Here is a 14,247-nt window from a genome sequence, read left to right on the forward strand (position 1 = left end):
CCTACAATAGTTAAGTTGCTCGTTATGGCACCTCATAATGTATCTCCTCTCCCCTTTGATCCCTGGACCAACTTTGTCATGGGGCCGAAGGGTCGGTTTAGTTTCCCAACACATGACCTGTTCGGGTCTAGCATCACACTCAATTAGAAGACTTTCCCTACTGCTAAAATTGAAGTGAACAACCTCCTTTTTGAAAAGGTGAAAAGGAAAAGTTTGTGTAATAAGTTTTTAAAGCTCAGAATATGATATTTTGACTTAAAATATGGTGCGAACACTAATATTACAGCAGTCCTATAATACAGTAGAAAAGCGCAATTCATGTGACAGTAATTACAATCCTTGTGTACGCCGATGGCAATTACGACAGCCGCTTGCCAAATACCGTGCAATGAGAGACAGTAAACCTAAGCAATTGTACAACAATGCAATGCAGCACAGACTGGCAGAATATGAGGTAAGGATTCTAATTCTGTATGTACAGAAGGCGCAGATAACGTGGCCTCCACGGACGACCGGTGCTTATACAGGAGCGATGGCCATTCCAGTTCATGGAGGTGGAGCGGGTCGGGATCGTTTCACCCACCCATCTCCATTCACAGTAAACAGGAGTCGCTCAAACATTGATCAGCTCCTTAAAACGAACTGACTCTGACAAGTTGGTGATTTCTCGCTCAGCGCCTTGTAGACAGTCGTGTGTACACGGGACAAGAATCGCCGAAATTCGCTGTTTCCAGCAATAATTGCCACGTATAAAGGTACCTCTACTCTGACACCAGTAGGTGGTTGTCTTCTACAGGACTGATATCTGAAGTGCAAGGAGGTCTTTGTTTTTGCCAATAAACTCTATTTCTAAGGTTCAACCACCGCAATCCCGAAAGTGAAGGTTTTGATCTTCCACAAAGACTCATGGTTCTGGTCTAATCGGTTTCCATCAACATTGATGAGCAGAATGACCTGTTCTTCTGATATTCTGCCTTATAAATAAAACTATAAAAACCTGATGGCCCATTGTAGGTCAGTGAGATCTAGACCTTGTTGCAAAATGCATCCATCATATCCATCATTGGGGCCTGTAAAAACAGTGATGCCAATCATAACAGAGCCTTAAAAGGGTTTTCTGGTTAGAAAGCCTGATCTCCAGTTCATGACTGTTATCTTTTAGCTAGAGTAGCTACAAACCACATCTCTCTGGAGGACCCAGCGTTACTCAGACAGCCCATTGATTTTCATTAGAACTGTGTAATGCTTTGTTTCCCCTATAGGGGTGCTGCAGGTGAATCAAACACTTGCTTCTGGGTTCTTTCACAGATCACAGTGGCTCAGAGTTTTCCAAGACTGTACACTCTGTGATCAGCTTATTATTAGGGAACTCTTATACCAAAAAGGGGAAGTACGAGAATATAAGACTGATGGCCTAACCTTAGGCTAGACCATCAATATCAGATAGGTGGGAGTACGATTCGTGGTGCTCACTGGAAGCCATTATTTATCAGGAATAGGGATGTAATCTTTATAGTGGCTGTATTACAGTCCCATTCATAACTTTCAAGTCCTGGGGACCAAATTTGCCCTGGCACCAGAGGAGAGGGAGTAATGCCTTCCGCCTTTCTTTCTTGGTATTCTTCCATGTATCTTCTGGTTCTTGGGGTCTCCTGTGGTCTTCTAAGGTGGCCACAGCACTTCTCTGATCACTAGATGGACACTGTGCACCATAGTAAGAGATATTTCTTACTGCTTTTGGATTGGCCAGCTGTAGGGTCTCTACTTTCTCTCGTATTCAGCAGTCCCGGGTCCTTTTTTTAGCTGTCCATGATGGCCAACGTAATCTTCAGACTCCCTAATCCCCGCAGTACAGTAGTGTTAGACTACCGATGCACACTATACCTGTTCTCCGATTGGCCAGAGCTGCTCATGTGATCTGTACTGCCCAATCGGAGAGCAGTGTGCATTAGGTAGATATAAAATAGCTGCAGACATCTTGGACAGCTGAAAACCGAGCCCAACACCAACAGAGGGACGGTGAAGAACTGTAGATAATAAATCCCACTCTCCCTCTTGCCCCACCACAGAATTTTGTCCTGTAGGGTCCCTTTAAGTGTATGCGATGCAACACCGAGAACTGTTCTTGGGATCTGATCACGTCTGCATTTGTAAGGCAGATTTGTTCCTACAACACATTTATGGAAGAGCCGAGTCTGTGATAAAGCATTTTAATATCTGCTCCAGTAAATGACAAAACGGTGCACACTGCCAATCTCCATAATTGCCATCCTGCCCTTCCTTTTATATTCACCTATTTTTCCTTACTGATTGTTCCCCGGGCCAGCTCCAGGCTTTTGGGTGTGTGGGGGTGACATGATGTGTGATGCCCACGACCTGCAACTGCTAATCAACTCTTAACATTAATGCTAAGAGGAAATTCTTAGAGTTTTTTTATTTTTTTTACTGGATAAAAGAGAAAACTGCAATCCAAAGGGTGAAAAGATGCAATTTCAGGCAGGATCCCTTAATGCATTTTGTGAGTGGTCACGTCCCCGTCTGGATCGGAAAGAAGAGAGTGCGGAAGACTTTATTTAAATGTTCCTTTTATAAAACCTTTCAAAGGTAAAAAGAATTATTTCATATCCAACAAATAGCCGGTTGATGGGAATAACTAGTGCATCCTTCACTGGAACTTACTGAATCAACACGGAGGACCGTCGGTGATCACATCTGCACGTGACGTACAGTAAATCATCACATTTTCCTACTTTACTGATTTTGTACTTTATTCTCAGCTAGAATTATTTTTTGTGTTTCTGATTCTCAACTCTGACTTTGCATTTCCAAGTACTCCCTGCTGATTCAGTGTCTGTATACTGCATAGATCAGTGTAGGAGATGAAATTTTCATAGCAAGACTCAAGTAGGGAATTCGTGCAGTGCATTAAACGGGCCGTCCAAGTAAATTAAAAAGGAGGGGCGGTGAATGCTCCAAAATAATAAATTGCACATTGTTTGCCTCCTAATGGTCTTCTCCAGTGTCGCTGTTCGTTCATCCTCTCCAGTCTCTGTTGACATTGGCTACAGCGGTGATGTGGCTGTTTACCCACGTGTCTGCTGCAGCCAATGGAGTAGAAGATGGTACTGTTCCTTGTCACCACCGGAAACTAGGGGTGTGACAGGTGTTAGCAGGAGTGAATGCCACTGTCATGCCCCTAGATGCCGATTGGGAGACAATGTGCAGCAATAATGCCCAGGGGAGTGAGTAGCGCTGTGAGGCGGACTGGGACAGTGAGCGCTTGCCACTCAACAGCGGTGCTCGGAGTCCCGGTCGGCCCCCGACACATTGGCAGCGCTGCGAGGCGGACAGGGTCTGTGAACGTCTGCCACTCCCCAGCGGTGCTGGGAGTCTCGGTTGGCCCCTCAGCCCAGGAACTACCTCACATCACCGCTGCACGATCTGCTTCTGTGCAGCCACACCGCTGCTCCCGCTCTGTCTCACCATAGGAGACACAGTATCTCCACCCATGGGCCAAACCCTGCTCTGCTGTCAGTGTACTCGGTGTGGCCGCAGTCGCCCTCTATCGCTCTGCTAATGCCTGGTCTCTGTCTCCCCCTTCGTCCTCTGTCCAGCCGTGGTGTCTTGCTCACTAGGTTAACAAAGTTGATGCTATACCATGAGCCAATGGGAAGCTAGGGGCATAACAAGGGGTGTTTACTGCAGCCAAGGCTGTCAGCCCCTAGCTTCCTGTGGTGACAAGGTACAATAGTACTGTAGAAAACAAACACTATCCTGTCTCCTTAAGAACACGTGCTCTCCATTAACTTTAACTCAATTTGAGAGATATTGCTATAAATACCCACACGCAAGAGGCCTCATTTCGCAGACTTATTTAAGGACTGGTACATTCCCCCTACCGTATGCAATTACCGTACATAACGCGTTAGGAAAGGGACCTAGGTGAAACACTTCCCGAGGAAAACTAGACCCAGATATGGGAGTCTACTAAGAGCAGCGCCAGAAATAAACTAATGCTAGAAACTTCATTTAAAATCATGTTCCGCTGGTTCTTTAACCTGATCGAATAGCCCACATAGTACCTGAACGCTCTCCCAACGGTTTCCGTGGATGCTCCATTAGGGAGATATGCTCCACATCTGATGGTCCTGTCCTCGGGTTAAAAGGCTATAGATTCGAGTTTACTCCCTGACTCCATGGCTGGAATACTCCTCCCCCTGCAAAGTAATAGATCCCTAGCCTCCCTGTGAAAACAAAAGTAATAATGCCTATGAATTTACCACCCTAAGCCCGAGGCTGCCTTTTGTAACGTCCACCCCATGGGAAAAACTCCTCCTTTCCCCCTTCCCTACCTTTTCCCAAATCTTCCCAATCCCCCCCATTTATTCAGGTTAGGCCCTGGCCAGGCCCTTAGTATTCTGTTACTTTTAATTAACAGTCTAATTTCAAGATTGGATCGGGACAATGGGAAGAAGATTAGTCATAAATTGAATTTCAGCCATGTTGTCTTCTTTCCTTCCCCCAATCTGTTATTGCGAACTACTTTTGTTGTGCACTAATGAGACTGATGCGTTCCAGTTAAATGTTTATTGCATTGTTGCAAAATGTGAAAATTTCAAATAAAAATTGCAGTAAAAAAAAAGACAAACGCCACAAAATGAAACTTTTAGCTCCTTTTAAGGACTCTTAGCTTCTGGCCCACATGATGTGTATACAAGACGCCGCTGGGATTGGAGGATGGCGTGACTCCGCATGTATAGTACCAACAACCAGGAGACTCGGGCTCCTTGTGGGTCAAGTAAGTATATTCCAAAACTATAACCAGTAAGAACTGCACATATCATTGACTGCTGCACATAATATTGTTTCAGCCATATGGCACTACTCCTAACATAGTTCTAATCATGTGGCAACACATACATTTGCATTAGTGTCCAAATAAATGTTCCCACCACAGTCCCCAATGGAATATAAGTTTTCTATAGCCTTCTAAACCCTGTAACAGCCAGGGATCCTGATTACCAGACTTGGAGTCCGGAAGGAATTTTTTCCCTATTAGGGTGGCTACCCACTAGCGTTTTTTTTCTCTAGCGATGCAAGATTGAGTGCCTTGCAGCGCAGAAAAGACACTGCAATGTCACTCATTGTTTTCAATCGGGCCGGCGACAGCCCCGGGCCCACTGAAATCACAGGGAGTACATCGCGGACTTCTGCCACAGCTATGGCAGAGGATTCCTTCATCTCCACGGGGATGCTATCCCATTTCTTTCAATGGGGCCAACACTGCTGCGGTCCCATTGAAAGCAGTAGATTGCAGGCAACCCCCGCAGTGATGATTTTCGGAGAAGGACTTGAATTATAAGCCCTTCCCTGGAAATCATGGCTAGCTGTGAAGAAATAAATAAATAAAATATATACTCACCTAGAAGAGCCGTCTGGTTCTTCTCTCCCGCCCCGGCAGTTTTCTTCTGTGTTCTAGAGGCCGGGAATTGAAAAGTCCCCACCCCCAGAAAGCGCTGGTGTCATTGGCTGAGCGCTCAGCCAATCACAGGCAGCGCTTAGCCATTCAGTGAGGAATGGCTGAGGGCTGCCTGTGATTGGCTGAACACTGTGACCACTCACAGGCAGCCTTCAGCTGCCATTCAGTGGCTGAGGGTTGCCTGTGATTGCCTGGCTGAGCGCTCAGCCAATGACACCAGCGCTTTTTCAACCCCCGGCCTCCAGAAGACAACTGCCAAGGCAGGAGAGAAGAGCCAGACGGCTCTTCTAGGTGAGTATATATTATTATTATTATTATTTTTTATTTTTTTTTTACAGCTAGCCCTGATTTGTAGGAAAGGGCTTATATTTTAAGCTCTTCACAGAAAATCATCGCTGCGGGTGTTGCCTGCAACCCATTTCTTTTAATGGGGCTGCCGCAACGCCGGCTCAATTGAAAGAGAAATGGGATAGCATTGCGGAATTCTGCCACAGCTGTGGCAGAATTCCGCAATGTATTCCCTATGTTTTCAATGGGGCTAGCGCTGCTGCCACAGGCCCCATTGAAAACACTGAGCGATATAGCAGATTTTTTCTGTGTGCTGCGATACTTCAGAAAAAAAAACGCAAATGAGTATGAAACCATTAAAAATCATTGGTTTTCACAATCATCGCTCTCACATCGCAAGAAAAAATATCGCTAGTGGGTAGGCACCCTTACGAAGGAAATTGGCTTTTTGCTCATTTTTTTTGTCTTCCTCTAGATCAACATGAGGGGGGTAATAGGTTGAACTAAATGGACTTATGTCTTTTTTCGGCCTGACTACTATGTTACATAAATGCATGTTTTGAGGAAGTTTTAAAGTTTCCTTTTTTTCTAAACTACTTACCTCAGAAAGCTTAAAGCATTGTCACTTCTTAACATAATCTCCGTTAAGGCGTATGGATTTTTCACAACAGCGATGCGATGATCACATGGCTACTGTGAACACTTCTTTATGGTCTCTTTTGCCAACTAAAAAACTTACTAATGCAAGAGCGGCACAACTGGAAAACATGCGCCCACGGAGAGCTGAAACACCGCATCCACGTCTCCTCCATTGGGACAATTGATGGAATGAAGGCAACATTAATCACGTGTCAAGATCGCCTGACACATTGGCACATGTGCAGCTTTGTGATAGTCGGGCCACACTCACGGCACCCACCTGGAGGAAATGTTCCTCATCTTCAGGTCTTCACGCAGCATGGTGTGTGCAGATCCTCCAGGAATGCCGACTTCAGACCATCCCCTCCACCGTACTCGAAAGCCACTTGCCCCACTCATCGCAGTCGTGTTGTTGCACCAGCTGGTGTATGGCATGAGGCTCCTTTTGGGTCCTTCTCACACGACCATTTGACCTTCTTTTGAAGTGTTGCACCCACAAATGCACATTTTTCACATCCCTAACCCCTTCACCACATCTCACTCAACTGATGATGAATCTCAATCGGTGTTCTTGGAACGTCAACGTCACCTTTATTAGTATTAAGCTTTTTACTCCAGCCGCTGTCACATGGGTTCTCTACACTGGACGATGCTGTTATCTGTCTCGCCCATCCCCCAAAAATGCCCTGGTCTTCTAAAATTTGTCCCACGTTTTTATCAGCTCCTAGAAATTTAGGAGACCGTAGAACTTGAATGCACCTCATAAGGCCCAATGCACACGGGCATGTTTGGATTGCGGAATCCACAGTGGGCTTCTGCCTTCGGGCTCCGCAGCAAATACGGCCCATAGACAGAAAATCGCTTTTTCCTGTCCATGAGGGGAAATCAATTGCAATTTTTTTCCCCTGCCCTGGAGGGAAAATCCCACCATGTTCTATTTTGGCATGGATGGCTGGTGCTTCACTGTCACTGCGGATGGGCTGCAGGAGCCACATCATCGCCTAGCGTTGGCGTGGCATCTGTAGTGCGCATGGTCGGCACATTTGCTAGACAGATACGGACGGGTTTGCAGAGATCACTGGCCGGGCATCGGTTCGCATTCCGCTGCGGAATCGGGACTGGAGAAGACTTGTGGAGCCAAAAGGATCCAGAAGTTCAGGACCGTTACACTTGCATGGTACGGAGTTGGCTAGTAGAGAGCTGCTTGTGGCCACCTTGGCTATGTTATATTAAGATATACTGTAAGAAACAGAGAAATGCAGGTAGACTTGTAAAGAGGCTCCTTCGTACGGGGAGATGATTACAACCAGAGACGTTGTTTGCATCGGCGCTGGAAGTACAAGTGTGATAATGAGTCTTCGGTCGGAGTTGGCACAATCACCAGACAACAGCAAACCGCTCTCTGCAATTCTACATACACATCACTTTCTAATCATTTATTTCCCTTCTGTAATCCTATCGCAGCATGAAGAATGCGGATATGTCAGCCAAGGGCTGCGAGGAAATAACACGGAGAACTGTGAGCTCCAACCGTGCTGCGAAAACACATCAAACAAGTCCTGTATTCATCTGGTCTCCCATATTACTTCATCTCATATTACTAATTAACCCAGTTATCTCCCTAACATATCGTATGTGCCACCTATGGACCCGCCCAGGGCATGCAGTGCCCACTTACACCTTAATAGCAGCTTCCCGGTAATGGCTGAGCTGCAGCTGGAGTGGCAAATTTAACCTCTTCCTATCCCAGGGCGTAAATGTATGCCCTAGGTGGGAAGCGGTTCCTGCGAATGGACATATATTTATGCCCTATGGGTGCAATAGTGGGAATCAGTGAGTACACCAATCCTTACTGTTAACCTTTTACATACCGCGATCAATATTGATTGCAGCATGTAAAGGGTTCACAAAGGGAGGGTTCTCCCTCCTATGATGGCGGAGGGCCAATGACTTGCCATGGCAGCTGGATGCCAGACAATGACATCTGGCTCTACCATGGCCTGTGATCCCTGTCAATAGCAATAATATATTAGAGTGCAGAAGTACTGCAATGTATTATTAATTCAATCACCGGATCATGGGGGCATTAAAGATGTTAAAAAAAACACTTCTAAATTTGTTAGGAAGAAAACCTTTTTTGCGCAGTTTTCTCTTTTTTTTTTTTTCTTTGTTTTTTGTTTAAAAACCCACGTTGGGTATCACCACATCCATAATGACCCGTACAACAAACTGAACACACATTTTAGCCAGCATGGTAAACTATATGTGAAAAACGAAAACTGAGCTAAAAAAAATTCCATATAAATGATTGAAAAACATAAAGTAATACAAAATGGTACCAATACAAACCTGTCAGGCTGAAAACAAGCCCTAATAGAACTCTGTAGATGGAGAAGTTAAAAAGGTGTACAAATCTTTCCTGTCATTCATGCTTCATGACTATGGGCTTCTTCACGCTGGCGATCGTGATTTTTGCCACAATCGCAGTTGTGTTCAGGCGGTCTTTGAGTGTCAGCGATGCTTTTTCCTGAGAATGATCTCGTATCGTTGCTGCCCACGAATTTCTCACACAAGAAAAAGGAAGAAAGTCAATAGGAGTTTCTAATGTTAAAAAATGCATCACATGAAAATCGCAAGTTCGTGCGTTACAATGGGATAAAAAAGAGGCTCCATACATGGGAGATTAAAAAAAAAATATATAGCAAAACGCAGAAAGATGTGACATGAAACTGTCTTCCACAACCTCACCTTTTGTATCCTCACTTGTTTGAGTTTTGTTCCTAACCCAGTTCTAAGCCTCCTACACAGCTGTTTCTGTATTAGTTAATGAGTGTGTTTCACCCTGCATATGAAAATGATGATGATTATCACCTGTTTGGTATTACTGGTTAATCCTACAACTGCATATAATCCTACAAACTCCCTGACTTTGTGAAAGTGTATCAAGAAGAAGGGATGCTGTTCTGAAGACGAAGGGCGTCACACCAAATATTGATGGCATTTACATTTCTCTTTTGTTCAGTCGCTTTGCGACAAAAATAAACTATCAACACTTCTATTTCTGAAAGCATTCTTTAGTTTGCAGCATCTTTCCGCACCTGCCTAAAACTTCTGCACGGTACTGTACGTGTTCTGGGCTCTGCCTTTTCCTGATTACAATATCATTACAGACCCTCCACCCCTGCTTGTACTCTGAACAAGGAAAGGAAGTGCATTTACTTCATGCTGGAGGCCAAGTTATGTTTCCATTTTATTATTGTCACCATGTTTATATTGCTCAACAAAGCTGCTACACAGTGATATATTCTAGTTATATTAGGGGCCTCGTTTGGTGCAGACTGTTAAGGCAGCAGTATGCAGTCCTAAGCTCTCGCTCATGACCTAAAGGTTGCAGGTTCAGGTAGCCGGCTCAAGGTTAACTCGGCCTTCCATCCTTCTGAGGTCGGTAGAATGAGTACCCAGCTTGGTGGGGGGTAATAAATAAATTACCTGAAAGTGTTGCAGAATAAGTTAGCGCTATGCAAATAACAAGTCCCATCCCCCTTTCCTCCTATTATATGGTGCAGTGTGATTTATTAGCAGTGTATAGATATATCATTATACAGTGCGGTGTGATTATTAGCAGTGTATAGATATATCATTATACAGTGCGGTGTGATTATTAGCAGTGTATAGAAATATTATACAGTGCGGTGTGATTATTAGCAGTGTATAGATATAGCATTATACAGTGCGGTGTGATTATTAGCTGTGTATAGATATATTATTATACAGTGTGGTGTGATTATTAGCAGTGTATAGAAATATTATACAGTGCGGTGTGATTATTAGCAGTGTATAGATATGTCATTATACGGTGCAGTGTGATTATTAGCAGTATAGATATATCATTATACGGTGCAGTGTGATTATTAGCAGTATAGATATATCATTATACAGTGCGGTGTGATTATTAGCTGTGTATAGATATATCATTATACAGTGCGGTGTGATTATTAGCAGTATATAGATATGTCATTATACAGTGCGGTGTGATTATTAGCAGTGTATAGATATATCATTATACGGTGCGGTGTGATTATTAGCAGACTATAGATATATCATTATACAGTGCGGTGTGATTATTAGCAGAGTATAGATATATCATTATACCGTGCGGTGTGATTATTAGCAGTATATAGATATATCATTATACAGTGTGGTGTGATTATTAGCAGACTATAGATATATCATTATACAGTGCGGTGTGATTATTAGCAGTGTATAGATATATCATTATGCAGTGCGGTGTGATTATTAGCAGTGTATAGATATATCATTATGCGGTGCGGTGTGATTGTTAGCAGTGTATAGATATATCATTATACAGAGCTGTGTGATTGTTAGCAATGTATAGATATAGCATTATACAGTGCAGTGTGATTATTAGCAGTGTATAGATATATCATTATACAGGGCAGTGTGATTATTAGCAATGTATAGATATATCATTATACAGTGCAGTGTGATTATTAGCAGTGTATAGATATATCATTATACAGGGCAGTGTGATTATTAGCAGTGTATAGATATATCATTATACAATGCGGTGTGATTATTAGCAGTATATAGATATATCATTATACAGTGTGGTGTGATTATTAGCAGTGTATAGATATATCATTATACAGTGTGGTGTGATTATTAGCAGTGTATAGATATATCATTATACAGTGCGGTGTTATTATTAGCAGTGTATAAATATATCATTATACAGTGCAGTGTGAGTATTAGCAGTATATAGATATATCATTATACAGTGCGGTGTTATTATTAGCAGTGTATAAATATATCATTATACAGTGCGGTGTTATTAGCAGTATATAGATATATCATTATACGGTGCGGTGTTATTATTAGCAGTGTATAAATATATCATTATACAGTGCGGTGTTATTAGCAGTATATAGATATATCATTATACGGTGCGGTGTTATTATTAGCAGTATATAGATATATCATTATACGGTGTGGTGTTATTAGCAGTATATAGATATATCATTATACAGTGCGGTGTGATTATTAGGAGTGTATAGATATATCATTATACTGTGCGGTGTGATTATTAGCAGTATATAGATATATGATTATACAGTGCGGTGTGATTATTAGCAGTGTACAGATATATCATTATACAGTGCGGTGTGATGATTAGCAGTGTATAGATATATCATTATATGGTGCGGTGTGATGATTAGCAGTGTATAGATATATCATTATATGGTGCGGTGTGATGATTAGCAGTGTACAGATATATCATTATACAGTGCGGTGTGATTATTAGGAGTGTATAGATATATCATTATACAGTGCGGTGTGATTATTAGCAGTATATAGATATATCATTATACAGTGCGGTGTGATTATTAGCAGTATATAGATATATCATTATACAGTGCGGTGTGATGATTAGCAGTGTATAGATATATCATTATACGGTGCGGGGTGATGATTAGCAGTGTATAGATATATCATTATACGGTGCGGTGTGATTATTAGCAGTGTATGGATACTTGCTATCATTATACAGGTTTTATCTCCCTCAGATTCTCAATTCATCAGTAATATATAAGGCCGTATTGTTGTGGAGAGGTTATCTATATTCGGAAAGGATCACTATGTGACTGAAGATATAAAATTGGATATAGAAATCTCCAGACACATTGCTCAGCGTGTTCACTTTTTGATCCCACACAGATATTGCTCTGAAGTGCGTTACAGCCACATCTTAAGAAGGATCAGAGGAGTATTTTTACATCTTTCCGCTGATAATACATGGGAGCGTAGCCTTCACAGTCTGGGGCCGGGAAATATCACCACCGGTTCACGTGTGCCGATTGTGCCCCATTTACATGATAAAACTCGGGTGATGGTGACTCATATCATGTATAAAGGGTTTTCCTTTACATTCGACCAGATAGAGGCTCAAAAATACCTGTTTTAGGAAAAAAACTACATTTCACTGCCTCAAAGAAGATTGTGATTATCATATTGCAAGGTAAAAACATTGCTCTGTCCAAATTTGGCTTTTTTAATTGTACATCTCCTCTATGATTTGGTTCAGGGGGCATTACTGCTAGTTTTCTTAGTCTTCGACTAGTTATCCTTTTGACGTATTTAGTAGGAGTTGGTTCAAATCAACTGAGAAGATTTTAGGTCTCCCATGTTCATATCCAAATCCATTTAAGGTGGATTCTTTAGTTCAACTTGGACACTAGAGGTTCTCCAGCATTAATACCTCTTTTGGTTAATGGCTATAGATAACCATTGTCGAATGATGCTGGCTCAAAAACATATCTGCGTGTAACAAACTTCCAACTATCCATGACCTTTTCACCAGTAAACACTTGAACTTGCTCGCCCTCACGGAAACCTGGATACAGCAGTCCGATTCTACCTCCCCCGCTGCATTGTCCTATGATGGCCTGCAGTTCTCCCACACCCCCAGATCGGATGACAGACGCGGTGGAGGAGTAGGCATCATCCTCTCCCCAAACTGTACCTTCCAGGTCATTCCCTCAGCTCCCCCGCTTATCTTCCACTCCTTCGAAGTCCACACCCTGCGAATCTTCCGCCCACTGCCTGTGTGTGTCGCAGTTATTTACCGCCCCCCAGGTCCTACCCGCCTGTTTCTAGACCACTTTGCTGCCTGGCTCCCCCACTTCTTATCCTGTGAAATGCCAACCCTCATCCTTGGTGATTTCAACATTCCTACTAACGACTCTAGCTCCTCATCTGCCTCCCGGCTCTTAACACTTACCTCCTCCCTTGGCCTATCGCTAATCTCCGACTCCCCCACTCATAGAGATGGTAACACTCTCGATTTAGTTTTCCTCTGTCTCTGCTCTGCTTCTCACTTTACTAACTCCCCACTTCCACTCTCGGATCACAACCTTCTCTCTTTCTCCATCAGGCACCCTAGCATCTCTCCTGACCCTCCTATCTATCGCACCTCTAGGAACCTCCAGTCTGTCCGCACTAAACAGTTTGCCGAAGCTATTCAGTCCTCCCTATCGCCCATCTCTCGCCTCCCCTGCCCTAACCTGGCAGCCGAATACTACCATACCACCCTCAGCCGTGCCCTGGATGAAGTGGCACCGCCCGTGACGCGAGCTGTCAAACGCAGACCACGGCAACCCTGGCTCACGTCCCAAACACGCTTCATCCGGCGGTGCTCTAGGTGCGCCGAGCGGCTGTGGAGAAAGTCAAAGCTGCCAGCAGACTTCCTCCACTTCAAATTCATGCTTAAAATGTATAACCTAGCCCTTCACCATGCCAAACAAGTTTATTTCACCTCCCTTGTCTCCTCACTATCCCACAACCCCAAACAACTCTTTGAGACCTTTCACTCCCTCCTCAGCCCCAAGGAACAGGCCCCTGCGACAGACCTGACTGCTGGAAAACTAGCTGCCTATTTCAAAGAAAAAATTGACCACATTCGAAAAGAAATCTCTGAAAGCTGCGTGGTTAGCCCTGATCCCAGCTTCATCAGCACTGCACCCAGCACATACTCACTATCTACGCTAGAACCAATGACAGAGGAAGAAGTCTCCAGGCTCCTTTCCACTGCCCGCCCTACCACCTGCGCCAGCGACCCTCTCCCCTCTCACCTCCTCCGCTCCCTTTCCCCAGCTCTCATTACTCACCTTACCACAATCTGCAACCTCTCCATAACCTCTGGCACTTTTCCCCCCTCATTCAAACACTCCATTATATCCCCTCTGCTTAAAAAACCAACCCTGGACCCGACTAATGCTGCTAACTACCGACCCGTCTCAAACCTCCCCTTTATCTCCAAATTA

At 43.7% G+C, this 14,247-nt stretch overlaps 1 protein-coding gene across 1 annotated transcript in view; it reads left to right on the forward strand.

Annotated features, from left to right (window-relative positions):
• PDE4A (phosphodiesterase 4A) overlaps window positions 1-14,247 on the forward strand; it is a 267,489-nt gene that overhangs the window by 18,852 nt on the left and 234,390 nt on the right. The window lies entirely within an intron of this gene.

Source organism: Eleutherodactylus coqui, chromosome 2 (genome assembly GCF_035609145.1).
Source record: "Eleutherodactylus coqui strain aEleCoq1 chromosome 2, aEleCoq1.hap1, whole genome shotgun sequence".
NCBI lineage: Eukaryota > Metazoa > Chordata > Amphibia > Anura > Eleutherodactylidae > Eleutherodactylus > Eleutherodactylus coqui.